The 19,146-nt window shown below is 40.5% G+C and overlaps 1 protein-coding gene across 1 annotated transcript in view; it reads left to right on the top strand.

The window, feature by feature from the left end:
• Positions 1–7,332: 7,332 nt before the first annotated feature.
• ELOVL7 (ELOVL fatty acid elongase 7) overlaps positions 7,333–19,146 on the top strand; it is a 90,491-nt gene continuing 78,677 nt past the window's right edge. Inside the window, exon 1 of the mRNA XM_012775635.2 lies at positions 7,333–7,496. The gene's annotated coding sequence lies outside the window, so the exon portion shown is untranslated. The remainder of the gene's footprint in view (positions 7,497–19,146) is intronic.

Below are 19,146 nucleotides of genomic sequence, written 5' to 3'. Positions count from 1 at the left end.
AAACATCCCAACATAGGATGACATGCTGTGTTGGGTAGGCTATGAGGGAAATGGCACTTTCATACATTGCTAGCAGGAGGGCAAATTAAAGCAACCCTATATGGAGGACAATTTGGCAATAGCTTACAAACATATTTACCCTGTGAACCAGATGTTCCACTTCTAGCAATTACTTGGGGTGTACAAAGCTATTCATTGTAGTACTGTATGGTACACTGTGTGGAGTTAAGAGCATGACTGCGAGATCCTAATAGCTTGGTTTTAAACCCCAGCTCCACCACTTACTAGCCCTGTGTCCTTGTGTAAATTACTAAATCTCCCTGTGCCTCAGTTCCTTCATCTGTAAAATCAGGGTAATAATTGCATCTACCTCTCTGAGTTGGTGTGAAGATTAAATGAGTTCATTTATGTAAACAGTACTTATGAGAGTACCTGACACTACTATGCATGTGTTAGCCATTGTTACTAACATCAAAAGACTATACACAACCTAAATGTTTATTGATAGGGAAGTAGTTGAATAAATTATGGTAGAGTCATACAATATAGATGTAAAAATGAATAAACAGGTTTTTATGGAAGTATCTCCAAGATATACTGTTTAGTGCAAAAAAGCCAGGTATACAGCCATGCATATAGTATTATGCTATTTGTACAAAAAAGGACAAAGACAAGAAGAGTATGCTTGTGTTGTCTTATATATGCATTAAAAAATCTCTAGAAGAATATCAGAAGGGCATGGATGGGAAAAGAGGTGAGAGAGATTTTTTACTGTATATCATTTTGCTATGGAAGGCATATGACTGCATTACCTGTTTAAAAATAATAATAATTTGTAGGGTTGGGGAAGGTAATTTTAAACAAATGCAGCTGGATTAAAGATATAAATTTAATAAGAAAAAACATAAATTTTAGAAAACAAAAAATGAGTACATTGATGACAGAAAGGAAATATTTCTTATATAAGAGACAAAAAGCACAAAGTATGGGGAAAATATTGATAAATTTAACTCCAATAAAAATTGTTTTAACTTAAGAATAACAAAAGTTCTCATAAAATTAAAATATAAGCCCCATATTGACACTGAAAAACATAACTGACAAAGCACAAATCAATACGAAAAACATAAATATCTCCATGTAAAAATAAGCAAATGGCATAAAAAATCAACTCAAAGATAACACCTCAATAGCTTAAAAAATATGAAAAGATGTTCAGCACCACTAGTAATCCTGAAAATGCATATTAAAATGATAATGAGACTGGGCTTGGTGGCTCATGCCTGTAATACTAGTACTTTGGGAGGCTGAGGTGGGAGTATCACTTGAGGCTAGGAGTTTGAGACTAGCCTGAGCAACATAGTAAGACCCTGTCTCTACAAAAAATAAAAAAATTAGCCAGTTGTGGTGGCATACGCCTATAGTCCCAGTTACATGAGAGGCTGAGGCAAGAGGGTCGCTTGAGCCCAGGAGTTAAAGGTTGCAGTGAGCTATGATGACGCCACTGTATGCCAATGTGGGCAACAGAGTGAGACCCTGTCTCAAAGACACAAAACAAACAAATAAAACCCCAACCAAAAAAACCCAATAGTGAGATACTATATCATGTCCATCAGACTAGCAAAAAATATAAGGTCTGAAAACACAAAATATTGGCAAGAATTTAGGGAAGAGGGAACTATTTTACACTGTGCTGGAGTGTGAGTTAGTACCAATTAGGAATGTAAGTCAATCAGTGTTATGGAATGAATGCTCATGTACCCCCCACCAAAACTCATATCTGAAGGCCTAACAATGTGATGGTATTTAGAGGTGGGGCCTTTGGGAGGTAATTAGGTTTATGAGGTCATAGGAACCTCAAGATGAGATTAGTGCCCTTATAAGCAGAGGTAGGTAGATTTCAGTTTCTTGAGCAAAAAAAAAGAAAAAAAAAAAAACAAAAGAAAAAAAAGAAGAGGTAGAGGGCAATCTCTCTGCCAAGGAAAGGCCAAGTGAGCAAGGGAAGGGGAGGGGAGGGGAGGGAAAGAGAGGGAACAAACTCTGGCTAATTTAAACAGAAAAGGTGATTATTTAAAGAACATTGGGAAGATTACAGAATCTCTATAAGAAGACTGGATAAAAGGCTTAGAAAAGGCAGGAACAAAGGGAGGCTGTGCTAACAAACCAGAGCTAGATTTATGCCATCCCTGCCACTGGCAAACACAACCTCTTTGTGTCACTAGCTTCAACTTCAGAGTCATGGGGGTTGGGGGAGCAGGAAGGGTGTTTGCTTGGCCTGACCTCAGTCACAACTCTGTGTTCGAGCTGCCCAAAGGGCTGGCAAAGTGAGCGTCATGTATTTTCAGCTTTTATAATGGGAGGTGAGCTCTGCTATCCACTAAGTTTTACGAATTGGAACTTCCTCAAATATAGAAAAAGTTCAGGTACAGGGCAGCCAAAAAATGACAAATGTTCACAAAACAAGATGATCTATTCCATGACCAACAATTCCGTTTCTAAGTATAAACCCTAGGAATTTTTCTACATGTGTAAAGAAAATATTTACTACTATATTCATTATCTCCCTAAGGGAAAAACTGGAAATAATCCAATTTTGTTCATTAGCAGGCAAATGGATAAATGATTTGGTCATATAATAGAATACTATACAGTAATTAAACGAATGAACAACTACATGTATCAACATGAATAAATATAAGAAAAGGCTGACTGAAGAATAAAGTTGCAGAATACATACAATATAATACTATTTACAAACAATTTAACCAGATACAAAAGTATATACTGAGTATATATTTATAGTGTATACTGAGATAGATATATATGTAATATAAGTATAAAAACAGGAATAGAAATGATACATAGCTACTTCAGGATAACTTTAAGGGAATTAAAGGGATTAGGGTAGGATGGAGCTTTAGCTGTAACATTTTATATATTTTTTAATATATATTTATTTTTAATTATTCTAGGTATACAATAGTTGTATATCTTCATAGGGTACATAGGACCTTTTGATATTTATTTCTTTAAAAAAAGAATGAGTCAAGTTTAGAAAATATTAATATTTGTCTAGTGGACAATGTCACCATTTTACCCAGATCCCCTTGGATCCCTTACTGACCTCAACAAATCACTTGCACACAACTTTTAGTCTCATATCTGCTTCTAGGCAACTTCCCTAAGATAATCTATCAACACAAACTCCCCTTTCTACGTTCCCATAAACTCTACCTTCCCTCCTGTTACCTATTAGGAATATGCATGTTCAGATCTAAGGCCAAATTCTCTCCCTGTGCACTAAACCCAGGCCCTCTCATCTACTCAAGGACATCACTACAACAGTTGTCCTCTTTCTTTCCAGCACTGTCAGTTTTGCTTTCTCTATGAAATATTTCCAAAACATAAGCATACTATACATATATCTTTAAAAACAACAACTCTCTGAACCTCATTTTCCATTCCTGCCATTACCTCATTCCTTTGCTCCTTTTACCACAAAAATCCCCAAAAGAACTGTCTAAAACTCTATTCTCCAATTTCTCTCTTTCTGCTTACTCTCAAAACTCTCTCCCAGTCAGGTTTTCACCCCTTCCATTCTGCCAAAACTACTCTTGTCAAGGTCAACCAATGACTTCCATATTGCTAAATCGATGGTCAGTTTCTAGTCCTCAGCTAGTGACACATTTGACATAGCCAATCACTTACTCTACCTGATAACATTTTCTTCTCTTCCTGTAATGAGAGTTCAGATCATTGTTTAGAAAATATTCATTCTCCTCACCCTTCCACTATGGGTTGAATCAGTTTCCCTGCCCCCAGTGACCTGGGATTTGGCTATGTCGCATACTCTAGCCAATGGAATATCAGCCAACTTAATGTGAGCAGAGGCCTTTTTAAATGTGCTCATAGGATTTGCATTGGCTTTTGCACCCCCATATAAGAAGATCTTCTCCACAGTGGCTGCTGCCTCTTCAACCTGGGCTCCAGAATGAACAGACAACCTAAAGCAGAGCCACTCAACTGAGCACAGCCTAGGTCATCTGAACTGCAACCAACTTGCAGATGTGTGGGCATGAGAACAAATATATCTCTAAGCTACTGAGCTTTAGAGTGATTTGTCATGCAGCCTTATTGTGGCAAGCAATAATGACTAACACACTTGCCTTTGTTGGACATATCACCCTCCTGATTTTATTCCAGCTTCATTGACTATTCCTCCTCATTTCCCTGGTTATTATCAAATAGTACTGGAGCACCCCAGAACTCAGTTCTCAAATCTCTTCTCTATTCTCATTCTTGATGCTCTCTACCATTCTCATGTCTTTAAGTATCATCTGGAAGCCGGGCACAGTGGCTCACACCTGGAATCTCAGCACTTTGGGAGGTCAGGGCAGGAGGATCACTTGAGCCCAGGAGTTCAAGAGCGGCCTGAGTAACATAGCCAGACCCTGTCTCTACAAAACATAAAATAAAATAAGAAAGGAGACAGGCAGGAGGGATGGTGCATGTCTGTAGTCCTAGCTACTCTGGAGGCTGGGGTGGGAGGATCCCTTGAGCACAGAAGTTCAAGGTTATAATGAACTATGATTGAGTTGCTGCACTCCAGCTTGGGCAACAGAGTGAGACCCTGTCTCTAAAATAAATAAATAAATACTATCAGGAAACTGACTATTCTCATATTTATATGATCAGCCCAGATATCACTCTCTCTTGAACTCCAAACGGGTATAACCAACTGCTACTTGACACTCCCACCTGGATATCTAACAAACATCTAAAATTAAATGGCCCCAAACAACTCCTGACCCATTCCCTCCCAACTTTCTTTCACTCAGTCTTCCTTCTCTTACTAGATGGCAATTCTCTCCTTTCAGTTATCCAAGGCAAACACTTTGGAGTCATTCTTGGCTCTATATCAAATCTTCAGGAAATCCTGTTAATACTGTCTTCGAATATATTTTAAAAGTCTTATCACCGGCCGGGCGAGGTGGCTCAAGCCTGTAATCCTAGCACTCTGGGAGGCCGAGGCGGGCGGATTGCTCGAGGTCAGGAGTTTGAAACCAGCCTGAGCAAGAGCAAGACCCCGTCTCTACTATAAATAGAAAGAAATTAATTGGCCAACTAATATATATATATAGAAAAAATTAGCTGGGCATGGTGGTGCATGCCTGTAGTCCCAGCTACTCGGGAAGCTGAGGCAGAAGGATTGCTTGAGCCCAGGAGTTTGAGGTTGCTGTGAGCTAGGCTGACGCCATGGCACTCACTCTAGCCTGGGCAACAAAGAGAGACTCTGTCTCAAAAAAAAAAAAAAAAAAAATTCTTATCACCTTTCACTACTACCAACCAGGTGCAAGCCACTTTTTTCTCTCATGTGGATTTTGCAAGAGCCTCCTAATCACCTTCTTGCTTCTGTCCTCCCCCTATCCCCTCCCCTTATCTCAAAAGAGCTCCATTCTCAAAAAGGTTGCCAGAATTCTCCTTTTAAGATTTCAGTTGATAATGTCACTCATCTACCCAAACTGCTTCCTTAACTCTTTGACCTCATTTATTACTGTCCTCACTCACTGGTCTATGAACATGAACATCCCAGGCTGAGTCCCCAGGGCCTTTAGCCTTGCTGTCCCCATAGACTGGAATACCACTGCCAGATAGACAAGCTTGCCGCCTCACCTCTTTAAAATTTTGGCTCAAAAGCTTCCTTTCATTGAGGCCTTCCTAACCACTTAAACATTGCAATTCCCCACCTCCGAAAGTTCTTCCCATCCCTTCTTTAGTTTTTCTTCGTAGCACTTATCACAACCTGAACACTACATTTTTTACTTATTTATTACCTGTCATCCCAACTAGAATAAATGTATAGTCCATGAGAACAGGGATTTTGTTGTTTGTTTTGTTGTCTGTTGAATCTTCAGGGCCTGGAATATTTGAGCAGCACTCAAATATTTGTTAAATAAATGAATCTGTTTGACCTTCTGCACATAGAAAATTTTAAATATATATCTATAATAAATGAGTAGATAGTGACAGACTCAAAGGCAAATATTAAGTGCCTCCAATTCCTAAAGGATACACCAAATTTACTAAATGATGTTGTAAAATATGAAAATGAAGTTTATCTAAAAGGAAGGATAAATCTTTAGTTTGACTTCAAGATTCTCTTAAATTTGAACTTTCATGTTTTTTTGTTTTCCTTTTAATGGCTACTAAACGGGCACTCTTAGAAGTTTTTCAGAAGAAAAAATTTAAAAAAATTTTAAAAATAGATTTCAGTTAATGCAAAAATACAAAAGAAGAAAAATTTTAAAAAATTTTAAAAAGTTTTCATGAAAAATTAAAACCTCTTGTTTAATGTAGTAGGGTTAAGCTGTAGAAGGCAAACCCTACATGTAAGGAAAATATGCTTCTGACCAGATTGTTCTTGTTCCTACTAACCCTGCCTTGTTGCCCTCTTTTTTTTAAAAAAAAATCCCGATTCTATGCTGAGAACTCACACACAAACACACAGCCCACACCTGTGAGGTGCGTGGGTCAGGACTGCAACCTCCTAGAAGGCAGCTCAAACACTACCCCTTGGTTTTGCCTTATAAGCAAGTACCTTCCTTCCCTAGACTCCTGTTTTGCTGGGAAAGCTATTAATGTCATGATTCCAAATCTCGTGGTGGTTAAAAAGATAGTTACCAGACACAAGGCCAGGTAAGTTAAAAAAAAACAAAAAACAATTGGGCGCAGGTGCACACGCGAATATTCATCTCCACCCCACTTCTCCATCCAACAGTAGATAAGGAGAAATGAGTTTACTAGACTTTGTTCTTGCAGCAGTTGCTGTTATCAGGGAAAAGAGTTAATTTAGATTATGTACAATCTGCTCTTGGTCGCTGTAAAAGCCCCCACCAGTCACCCCGCCCCCGCCGTTTGCAGCCATTCTCCGGTTTCTCGATCAGCAGGGGACTGAACTGACCCAGATCGGGCTGCTGCTCCCGGGCCGTCGTGGGCTGCCTCCATCTTAGATGTGACTTAGCCCTCCGCACGTCCCTTCGGGAGCAGGGACTCCCTTTTTTCTCCTCCTCCTCCAGCCTTACTCTCAGCCAGGTTTTCCTCATTTCAGATTTTCCTGCAACTCATCGCCTAATGAGTCATGCCTGGCGATGCTTTTCACATTATTTATATTAAGCCTCGAGATGACGGCATCTGTGCTCGGAAAGACGTGCAGCACAAGGACCAGAACCGACACCCAGGGCCGGGGCGGGCGGCGGGGCGCTGGGCGAGGTGAGGCGCCCGGAGCGCCCGCCCCTCGCGGGTACCTGGCCGCGGCGGGCAGGGGGCGGCGCCGCGCCGCGTCACGCGGGCGGGTGGGAGAGCGGGCAGGTGACACCGGCGGCCTCCTCGCCCTTGCAGCTCAGTCGCGGCCGGGACGGCAGGGGCCGCTGTGAGGAGCTCCGCGCCGCGCCGCCACCCCGCTCCGCGCCCCGCGCTCCGGCTCCGCTGCCCGCGCGGTGAGTGCGGGCCCCGGCCGGCGGGCCGGGCCAAACTTTCGCGGCGCGCAGAAGAGGCGGGGGAGGGAGGGGCCGGGGAAGGGCGTCGCGAGCGGCCGGAGGGAGGCAGGGAGGCACCGGGGCGCGGCGCGCGGGCGGCGGGTGCGGGGGGCTCGCGGAGCCCGGCCAGGCCCGCCCCGGGCTGCGGGGAGGCGCTTTGGAAGTTCTGTCCGCACGGCCTGCGCGCGGAGGGCCAAGGCCGCCGTCCGCCGGAGCGCGGGGCCGCCGCGCCACCTGCCCGCCGGGGAGCCCCCGCCGCCGGCATCCCCGAGGGAAGGTCGCGGCCGGCGGGCGCGCGGCGAGCGGAGCCGGGCGGGGGTCCCCGCGGGGCGCCGGGAGGGGCAGAGGTGCTCGCCGGCGGGACCGGCAGAGAGAAGGACCTGCTCGACCTTGGACGCCGAGGTCATTCTCCCAGCGCCGGGACCTGGCTCGCTGGCCATGCCCTCGCATTCCCGAGCCCTTTCGTCCTGTTTCCTTCCTGCCCCTCTGGGCGCCGCGTCCTCGCGGCCGGAGTCGAGTCGGGCGCTGCTCTCGGAGCGGGGCGCTGTCTCCCTCTCGGCTCCGCGAGCCGCATCCCGTCCCGGCGGCTGCTGCTGGCAGCTGAGGAGGGTGATGAGTACAGAGCTGTGGAACAGGTCATACCTGAGATGGAAATGGGGAAGCCTGTTGTGCTGGCGTCTGAAGGATCGTTCATCGGGACCCGGGCCTTCCCTGCAGTCAGTCCGCTGATGCCGACGTACCGGATGCGAGGGAGAGCGCTCTGGGCGCTCCCTGGGGAACTCCGGACGCGAAGGATCCGGTCTTTGCCCCGACCCCGCTCCCAGGGTAGTCGGGCAAACAGGTCCCAAACCGCCTGAAGAATAGTTTCAGCGACCCGAGTCCCTCCCTTACTGGTCTTTTCCCTCTTGCTGCTGCTATATGCTTTCCTTTGGAAAGCATTTTCGCTTCACCCTGTGCTCGCAGGTTATCCTTTATTGATCGCACTCCTCGCTTTTATTGCTTAACTGCTCTGAAAGAATCATCAATACTTTGTGTCTGTCCCAGCCTTCTTACCTCGCACTTGCTTATTAATTCACTTATTTTGTAGCTTCTACTCGTACTACTGATCAGAAATTGGTCTCCCCAAGGTCACCTAGGGCTAAATAAAATTCCCCGCGCCAATGGTAGACATTCATCAATGTTTAGGTGCCAGGCACTGATCTAAGTACTCGTGTTAACTCTCAGTCTTCACAACGATCCAGTGATGTAGGTAATATTATTCTCATTTTAACGAGGAGGGAACTGAAGCACAGAGAGGTTAAGTAACTTGCTCAAGGCCACACCTATGGGAGCAACAGGAGATTCCAGCTCTGGGGCTCAGGCTTCGGTGCTGCCGCTGTTAACCACTGCCCTGTACTACCTCACTTAGGGTTCCTCTCCTCGTCCTTATTCTCCTGAAGTCCTGTGTGCGCAGGACTCATTCAGGCATCATTGACCAGGCTCTAAATCTCAGGTCCCTATTTTCCTTGTGTGTCTTTGTACAGTTTAGGCTCTTAAGAAAAAAAAAGAAAAATAGATTCATAGAACTTTGTTGCTTCCTCCATCAACTGCTACTTATGTGGCTTAAGATTCTGTTGCTTTCTAGGTGTCTTCCTTAGTTTTCGTGTAACATCTCTCTGTGCAAATGATGATACTCCATTTGGACTTGCCCTGCTTTCCCCCAAAGCATCTCTAGGTAATTTCTATCAGGGGCTCCACCGTTATCCTAGTCACCAGCATGCAAAACTCAATAGCCCTGTCTCATGTCATCTCTCTCCCAGTCATGACATGTCAGAAGGTTCAACTTTTACCTGGTTTCTCCTAGCCTTTGTCAGTCTCACCCACTCCCATCTTCTTGTCACTACTCTCCCTCCTCCCTACCCATGAACGCTCATTTATCGTTATCATATGCCGTTTTCTACTGTGGATCATCTTTTGTGTTTGCTTTCCATAAGAAGATTGTAAACAACTTAGGACATTAAATCTTCAGGCCTTACAGCCAATAATTGCTTGAGATTTGTAGAATAATATAAACAATATAAATTCAGGTAGCACAGATGGGATGAGTTTGATGATGGTGGGAATTTTTAAGCGAGGTTTTACAGGATGTTAAGGAGTTTGCATTGGTACCCACAGGGGAGCTGGCAGACATTGTAAAAGAAGGGGATAAAAGCTTATGCTCACTCCATTGCTACAGTCAGGTACCCATTTACGTTTAGAGGTATAATGTAGTATGGCCAAATCAGCAGAGAACCATGAATCCTTATCGTAACAAAACAAGATATGAAACCACAGTAAGTTAAAATAACTAACCCTTTTGATTAAAAAATATACCACATAAAAGTGCATAAAATATAAATTAATAGATTAACACAGTACATATATTTGGCAGTAGAATTACTGTCTTATTCTGATGGTAGATATGATAGTTGGATGAGGCTGCAGTCAGGCCAAATAGGAATCTTTTCATAAAATCTGTGTAAGGTAATGCAGTCCTGGACTAATACTAAGAGGCGTTGCCAAGAAAGAATCGGCTGTGCTTGGGGAGGTTTGAGGTGAGGGAGAAGCCTGGATCGCGGTACCAAAAAGGTGAGATTGGAGAGCCAAGAATAGAGTTCTGACCCACTGAGCATAATTCTACCGCAATGAATATTTTGCCATTTTGCCTCTCTCTTTTTTTTTTCTATGTATATTTTCCTACATCATACTCCATATAGAATTTTGGTATTCTGTGTTTTCCATATAATAGTAAGCATTTTTCATCTTACATAATTTTTAAAACTCTTATTATTTATATTCCAGTAATTATGATGTGATTTACTTAACTAATACTCTATTGTTAGATGGGTATATTAGCAACAAATTCTAAACAACCTAAGTTATAGTAATACTTATCTTTGCAGATATATCATTTTACAAATTAGGGATTGTTTTCTTATAATAGTATTCCAGAAGTGGAATTACTTTGTCAACAAGTATGGTCATTTTTATGGTTCTCAGTGCACATTGTCAGATTTCTAAAAGCAATTTTAAAAGCAGGATCAATGCATTGTATCTACCTTTTCTTCCTATGAAGTAACAGCAATTCAATTCAATATGAACATATTATGAAATACTGTATCAATTTCCTAGGGCTTCTGTAACCAAGTAACCACAACCTGGGTGGCTTAAAACAGCAGAAATTTATTGTTTCATAGTTCTGTAGGCTACAAGTTTAAAATTAGGGTGTCATCAGTGTTGCCTTCTGAAGGCTCTTAGAGAGAATCTGTTCCATGCCTCTCTCCTAGCTTCTAATGACAGCTGCAATCCTTGGCATTCCTTATAGAGGCATCACTCTAATCTCTGCCTCTGTCTTCACATGGTTTCTCCCTGTGTCTTCACATGGCCATCAGCTTATAAAGACACCAGTGATATTGAATTAACGGCCCATGCTGCTCCAGTATGACTTCATCTTAACTGATTACATCTGCAAAGACCCAATTTCTAAATAATGTTACATTCTGATGTATTGGGGTTAGGACTTCAGCATATTTTTTTCAGGGGGGGGGACATAATTCATCCTATAATATGAACTATGCTACACATTAGAATGTACATAAAAGAAATCCCCTGTCCTCAATTTCTAGTCAAGTTGAAGTAGTAGAATTTTTTCTAATTTTAAAAATTGCTTATTTTCCATGATGTGCTACTTGTGCATATCAGTTTAGGGTATGGAAGGATGCTATTTACTAGACAAATAAATTTAGAGTTATTGTAAATATAGTAGCATGTTAAACTGAGGAATAACTTGGAATTTCAATAATACACATCATACAGCATGGAAAGAAGCATACCATAAACAACATTTCTTACATGTATTTCTTGTGACTTATCCAATTTTGACCATTTACAAAGTTATGAAAAGTTGAAAGCTAATGCAAATTGGGCATTTTATGAGATTGGTCTTCTAAAAAAATCAAAGTTTTCATTTTTCCTAATTGATTTAGATATAGTAAAATCACATATTGGCAAGTGAAATTATCCTTTTTGTAAATGACAGAATTAGGCATACCATCTTAAGTATTTCTTAAGAGACTATTATTCAAATTAAGTAAGTGGCTGGGCGCGGTGGCTCATGCCTGTAATACTAGCACTCTGGGAGGCCGAGGTGGGAGGATTGCTTGAGGTCAGGAGTTCAAGACCAGCCTGAGCAAGAGTGAGACCCCAGTCTCTATTTAAAAAATAGAAAAAAAATTAGCCAGGCATGGTGGCTCATGCCTGTAGTCCCAGCCACCCAAGAGGCTAAGGCTGGAGGCTTACATGAGCCCAGCAGTTTGAGGTTGCTGTGATCTAGGCTGATACCATGGCACTCTAGCCTGGGCAATGGAGCAAGACTCTGTCTCAAAAAAATAAAAAATTTAAATAAGTGTCCATGTAACTTACAGGTCTTACAGGTTAAAGACAAATCTTAATCAATATGGACAAGCAGCCACTTAGACCATGAACACGAGTAGCCTGGCTTCTTGTCATCTCTAATATAAGGTAATAGAGCCAAACCTAGACAAAATTTGGGAGTATCAGAAATTGTATACCACACAAACATTTGGGTGCTAGCTTTGTGTCAGGCAAAGTGGCTGGCAAGATGCTAAGACCAGTCCAGGTCTGGGCGGGGTACAGGGAGGTAAACATCACAAAGTTACAGTACAATATGCTAAACTGTGCTGTGTGTGATATACACAGACATGGTGTTGGGAGGCAGAGCAGAGTGAGGCAAACAGAGTCCTCCGAGCTGAAAGAAGGAAGAGTGGGAGTTAGGGCAGCTGCAAAATGGGAGGGAAGGGAAATCAAATTTAGGCAGACATAATGCAGGTGTGATCACACAGAATTGGAAATACTTTACAGAAGAAGGTGTGAGATAAGGTTGCCTAGGCATGCAGGAGCCAGGTTTACTGAGAGCCTTGTTTGACCTACTAAAGATTTTGGGTTTCATCTTGAAGTCAACGGAGCCGTGGGAGACCTATAAGAAAGCGAAGGACCTGTTGAGATTTGTATTTTGAAAGCATCCCTAGCATTTACCACTTTACCTTTCTGAGACCTCACCTCCTCCTATCAAGTCTCTATCTCATTTCTCTATCTGATCTGGAAAGGACAGCTACCTTCATTGTTTACATTAGATATCTTGATTATGCTTAGCTTGCATATGAGTTTTGGAATAGAAAATAAATTTCATGGACATCCTCTGTGCCTCTGTGCTTATAGGATGCTCAAGCCTGCATTTAAGTTTTTAATCTCTTAGTGACAATTACAAGGTAACAAATTTGGTCTCTTTTAGGCATAATAGTTGCAGTGAGGCACTTAGTATGCATTTTCTCATGACTTTTCTGAAGCCAGCAAGGTCTGGCTCTTCATATGCATAGGTACAGAAAGGTGAAAAAAAGAGAAAGAGTCTTCAGGCTACACTGGTGAAAGTATGGAGCCAGGATTTAAACTCAGGTTTAATTACAACATTTAGGCGTTTCCCGTTCTGCATACTAACACTGTGGGTTGATAGTTTAGCCTGTATAAGAGATGCTAGGACACTGATATAGAATAGTTTTGCAAGTGCATGAGGCAACCATATGAATAAACCTGATTTATGCCCCCTTTTTGGGGGCAGTGGTAGAAATGTAAAATTTAGAAAAAGAGAGTTTCACCAGTAGCCCTTAACCTAAATATAGTGCCCCCTGTTCCTTTCTGTTCCAAACTTCTGGGTTTTGTCCTAATAGCACATTTGTGATTTATTTGTTTATTAGAATTAAATGACCTAAGAAGGGCAGAACAAAAGTAAAGGGTGCTTGTTACTTGAAGGTGACTTACTGTAAGTCTGTCCAGAGGCTTGTCTGCCTGTTGTCCTGCCTGTTGTTTTTTTTTTGTTGTTTGTTTGTTTTGTGCCTTTTTAGGCAGACAGTGCTGTCTTTGATCCTGAGGGCCCAAAAGATTTATGTCTCAGAAATCAACCAACCAACCAACCATGTTCACCTGCATTTTAATTCCTCTGCTGCTTGTTCAGTTAGCTCAAAGGCACATACTGGTACCTTCATGCTTCTTCCTCGTCTTTGTAATTCTAACAGGTATGACTTTAACTTGAAGAAAGGAAGAAGGTAGAAATGACCTTCTTAGGAATCCAGAATCTAATTATTGATTATTCATTAGCTTAAGGTGAGTTCCTGAGCAAATGTGTAATGGAATTTTTTAAGTCAAAAAATAGTGAGAACAACTATTTGTTATTCAAAGGAAGAAAAAAATGTGTGGTGAATGTCACATTTAATATTATAGTCAGTATTTTAAAAATAAAATGTGTGTATATAAAATATATATATAAAAATACATATACATGTATATATATACGTGTGTGTATGTATGTGCATATATATAGTTGAACATGCGATTGTCATTTCTAAAGGTAGACAATCCCAGCTGGTTATTGGCAACTTGCATATAGTTCATCCTAATACAAATACAATCCCATCAATGTCAGTTGACCTATGAGCCTATACTCTTTTGTTTCCCAATAAAGCAAACTGGGTTGTGCCCAGGCAGGATGAACACTGGCTTCTAGTAGTCAGTTCCCTTCTCCACCTGCAAGGTTATTGGCTTAACAGCAATTTGTTGTATTTATTGCAAACATCTTTTTTTTTTTAACCAACTGAACATTGTCCCAGATATTGCAAACATCTTGGTGCCAATTATACCAGTTATTGTGATAGATCATTTAGATAAGTGTGTAAACTTATGAAACATAAGTATTATACAAAAGGAAAGAGTATTATTATTTCTGTGAAAGCAATGTTAAGTTCTTTGGAAAGATTCCCTAAAAGTGAGTTGCAAAGAAAGTGGTCAGGAAAACTGTAAAAGATCAGAAATAAAATTGTAAAAACTTGAAAGATAATAACCTGAGCTTTCTTTACAACTTTGTTTAGTTGTTTTGTTTTTGTGGTTTTTTTGTTTGTTTTGGGGACCACTTAGAAAATTAAAACTGGAAACTGTAGAAGATAAGTTCTAGGCATGGTTTATATCAGACAAATATTGGTTAGGACCTCTTCCTCAAGGAAAGTCTTAGAACTACTTTGGAAAATTGGGGAATTTGATGCCTATTTATGTATTTTAAGGTAAAGTAAGTATTTATAAAGGTAAGTAAATACTTTTTTGATTCATCACTATAAACAACTTTTTGATTAACCAGAACTAGTCAAAATTGCTGTTCCTATTAGTCTCACAGTAATAGTTTATGTTATAGTATTGTAAGGAGTCAAAATCTTTGCTTCTGGAGTTACTCTATGTACCTGTGTTAATAAAGACAAAGTGAAACTTTGCCGCTGGGAATGTAATACAGCAGAATACATATTTTTCTTTGTTTAGCATACTATGTATTCAATCAACTCATACTTCTTATTTTAAATTTGGTTTTTAGCATTCTTATAACATTTGAGTTTATTTTAATAATATGAACCCATATGTAGAACTTAGAGCTGGTTCCTACCTGCCTTAAATGACTTACATAAAAATTGAAAGCAAAAATACATAGTATAGCATTAGCTAGAGTCTATTAAACTTGATAAATTTCTTAGTGCTATTAAGCTGATAAGTTTAAGTGGTTAAGGTATAACTTTAGATTCAAATAGTAATTATAGAAGTTTGTAATTCTTTTCTGAAGTATTAACAGGTTAATGAAAAAAGACTGAACTTATAAAATGAGAAAAATAAAAGTATATTTTATAATAATAGCATTTATTAAGCACTGGCTATATATTAATGCCAGCCACTGTGCTAAATTCTATATGTGCCTTATCTCATTTGATCTTTATAAAAGCCCTCCCAAGGTGATATTGTTTCAATTTTCTAAACAAGGAAAGTGATGTCAATAGGAGTTCAGAAATTTGCGCAAGGTCACATTATTAGTAACAACACTGGAAATCAGACCCTGTTCAATATACACTTCAATGCCCATGTACTTACCACTTAGTCATTTTAATCTGAATTTTGGATGTAGGTCTTTTTTTTTTTTAAAGAGACAGGGATCTCGCTTTGTTCACTAGGCTGGTCTCAAACTCCTGGGCTCAAGGGGTCCTCCCGCCTCAGCCTCCTGAATGGCTGGGACTGCAAGTATGTGCCACTGTGCTCCAAGTACCAGCAGTTGGGGAGTGGGGAAGTGAGACAGGGAAATGTTATGAGGAGGCCACTACCACTGTGGGCACCTGGGGCTCAGTCCCATTGGGATGTCCCTGCGAGTTATCCTATCCAAGGGGCTAAGATGTGAAACCTTTGCTGGGACATGAGCATGTAGACTGTTTTTTAAAGACAGTGTTTCTAGCCTCAAAGGACCTTAGAGGTTGTTTAGGCCCACCTGTTTTAATGCTGAGGACACTGAGGCCCAGTGAAGCCAAGTTGATCTGCCTATTTAGGCTATTTAACCTATTTAGCATGTTGGGACCAGAAACAAGTTCTTTCAACCAAAGCCCAGGGGCCTTTGTGACTTATAATCATTTTTCTCTTTGTTAGCCTTAACTCTGAATATGGCTTTACACTGAATTTTTGAAGCTCCTAAATCACCTTGCTCTGTCTTTGTCTACTAGTAACAACATTCATTACTCCTTACAGCGTTACTGGAGAACATGACCGGGCAAGGATTATACATCCTCCGTGTAACAATCAAGTAGGAAAACCAAAGCTCAGGGCATTGCAGTGACGTACCTAGTTCTGAGGCCCACGTGTTATAAAACCTAACCCTGAACCACAACTGAAAGTGTAAAAGAAAAAAATATATTTTAGCAGAGATGATTAAATCATCTAGCCCAAGCCATGGGCTTTCTTTTCATCCAACAGCCCCTATTCTTTGTTTAGGGCTTAGTTCATCCCCTTTAGGTGATTGCCTGAGTATTTTATGGAGGTAGTTTTGTGAGGCTGGATAGGGGTGAGATTAATGGAGAGGCAGTGCCCACTGCTTTGCTGTGCACTCTCTTCAAAATCTGTCAGTCCCCAACCTTTGGTTTTATCATTTCATCAGTAAGCAGAGCAAGGATGGGTTGCTAGCCATCTCCTCACTAAGAGGCAAATATGGTTGTTGCTCAATTCTATTGCAGCCCTGTGTGGTATGTGCTCTTAACTCAATTTTAGAGACCAAAAATCTGAGGCTTCAAGAAATGTAAGTGTTTTTTTTCCCAACGTCATCTGAGTGGGGAGTAGCAGATCTAGGTCTAGAGTGCAGAAATTCTGGTTATACATCCTGCTACTTATTATGTGTGGTCTTACAATCTATTTTTTTATCTTTAGGAAAAAAGTACTGGTTGGGGGAGGCAGATAATATGCTTATGAAGTAGGAAGACTGCAAAGTTTGCATATGATCACACATAATTTACATTCCACTTTTTTTCCAAAAAAGACTTAAAATGCTCACAGTAAATATATTAAGATCCAAGCATAGAAGGGGAAAATCTAGGTGATGGAGTTGTGATTAATGGAACACTAAATTTTAACTGTTAGCTGGGAGCTCATATTAAAAGAGTAACTACAACTCTAATGGTCTATTTCCTTTAAAGCATAATCCATAAGATATTTTTTTTTCCTAGAAGTGAACTGTAAAAGGTATTTATCAAGTAGGCTCTTCTAAAGAGGATCTCGAATCACTTTATGGATAGTATTTGAAATAACAGTTTTGCTGAGGACTCAGAGATTTTTTAATACTAATATTGGTTATTGATAGCTCACTTACTATGGATGGTAATGAAGATAAACTCTTTGAGCATTTCTCCATAGGCTCCAGGGCTAATAAGGTTCTCGTAATGATACAGAATAACAACTCTAGCACTGGGTAGAGCAGAGCTTCTTAAACTTGAGGGTGGTCTGTAGATGGACTTTGGAAGGTCTATAAACTCTCCAAATTATCAAATTTGTGTATGCATGTAATCTCTGGGGAGGTGGCCCCTGGTACCATAGTCTCAAAGTTTAAAAGCTGTTGATTTAGAAAGGCATAAAATAATATATGTAAAATGCTTAATAAAGTTTAACTTTATTTGTCTACATGTAAAAGATTAGCTTTTAGTGCTAATATTAAAATTAGGCAGATCATGCTGACATGAACCAACTGTGTAGACTATCCATGTTACAAGGACACAAGTAGTACAGACACTAGCAAAAAGATAACTCCTATGTCCATGGTAGTTTTCATTTTTGTTGTCCTAATTCTCTAGGAAGAAAGGTTTCTACGTTTTAAATGTTAAGTCAATATTCACTCATTTATGTAATAAACATTAGCTATTTGCTATGTGCTAGACACTGGAGATATAAAAATGTAGAAAACATCTCCCCTCCTCATTTCTTTATCTCATACTCATCTAAATTAGCAGCAATCTTGTCAGCTGTGTCCACAAAATATATCCTGAATCCATCTACTTCAGTAGGCTCCTAATCCTACTGTCTTCCTATAATCAATTCTCTACCAAGCAACTAAATTAATTTTTTAAAACATAAATCAGATTATATCACTGCTTTGCTTAAAAGCCTCTGATGAGAGGTTCAGTTTTACAAATTGAAAAGAGTTCTGGAGGATGGATGGTGGGTGATGGTTGTACAATGGTATGAATGTATTTAATACCACTGAAATGCACATTTAAAAATGGTTAAGATGATATATTTTCTGTTGTGTATTTTACCATAATTAAAAAAATTGAAAAATAGTCATACTACAAAAAAAAAAAAATAACCAACCAAACAAAAAATACTCTGGTTTCCTCTTGCACCTAGAATAAAACCCAGGCTCCTTAACTACAGTCAGAAGACCCTGCATGCCCGTCTCTCTGAGCTGTCCAGCATCACTCTCCTTGTGCTCTGCTTTCTGTTCCTCTGACACGCTAAGTTTGTTCCTCTCACCAGGCCTTTGCCTTTGCTGTTTCTCCTTCAGGACCACTTGGCTCCTACATCCTCTCCAATGTCCTGGATCATTCTGACTACCCATCTACTGTTGCAGCCCTCTGCCCCGGTTACCCTATCACTTCATGTTATATTTTACTTTCTCCGTAACTCTTGCCATTGTTTGTATTATTTATGTTTGTATTTATCTTTATTTACTTGTGCATCTTCCTACAAGAAAGTAAACTTCATGAGAACAGGGATCTTGGTGTATTCCTAGTGTCAAGAAGGGTGCTTGGCACAGAGTAGGTACCAGATATTTGTTGAATTAATAAATAGAGACATGGTGCCTTCCTCAAGCACCTCACAGTCTCTAATATTGAGTCTTGGGAGCCCTGATGCCTGTGAACAAGGACCTCAAGAGCCTCTCTGCTAGGCCTCACATAGAGGATGGGCAACTAATTCTATTCAAAATAAAATGATGTGGGGGAGAAGGAAGAGAGAATGATGTTCAGGGCAAAGAATCTAAAACGTATTAACTATTTCCTCTTATTCAAGGATGAAGAGAAATTTTTCCTCTCTTTTTGTCTCCCTAATTATCTAAATGAAAAACGAGAGAAAACAAAAATATAGCTATATATGAGTAGCCAGACATAAGCCTTGCTCAAGCTACACTTAAAATGAAAATAGTGTAAGATATCATATATCACATTCCCAGAAACGCCCGACT

The sequence above is a fragment of the Microcebus murinus genome, chromosome 11 (assembly GCF_040939455.1).
Source record: "Microcebus murinus isolate Inina chromosome 11, M.murinus_Inina_mat1.0, whole genome shotgun sequence".
Taxonomy (NCBI): Eukaryota; Metazoa; Chordata; class Mammalia; order Primates; family Cheirogaleidae; genus Microcebus; species Microcebus murinus.
This window is presented reverse-complemented; position numbering and strand designations above follow the sequence as displayed.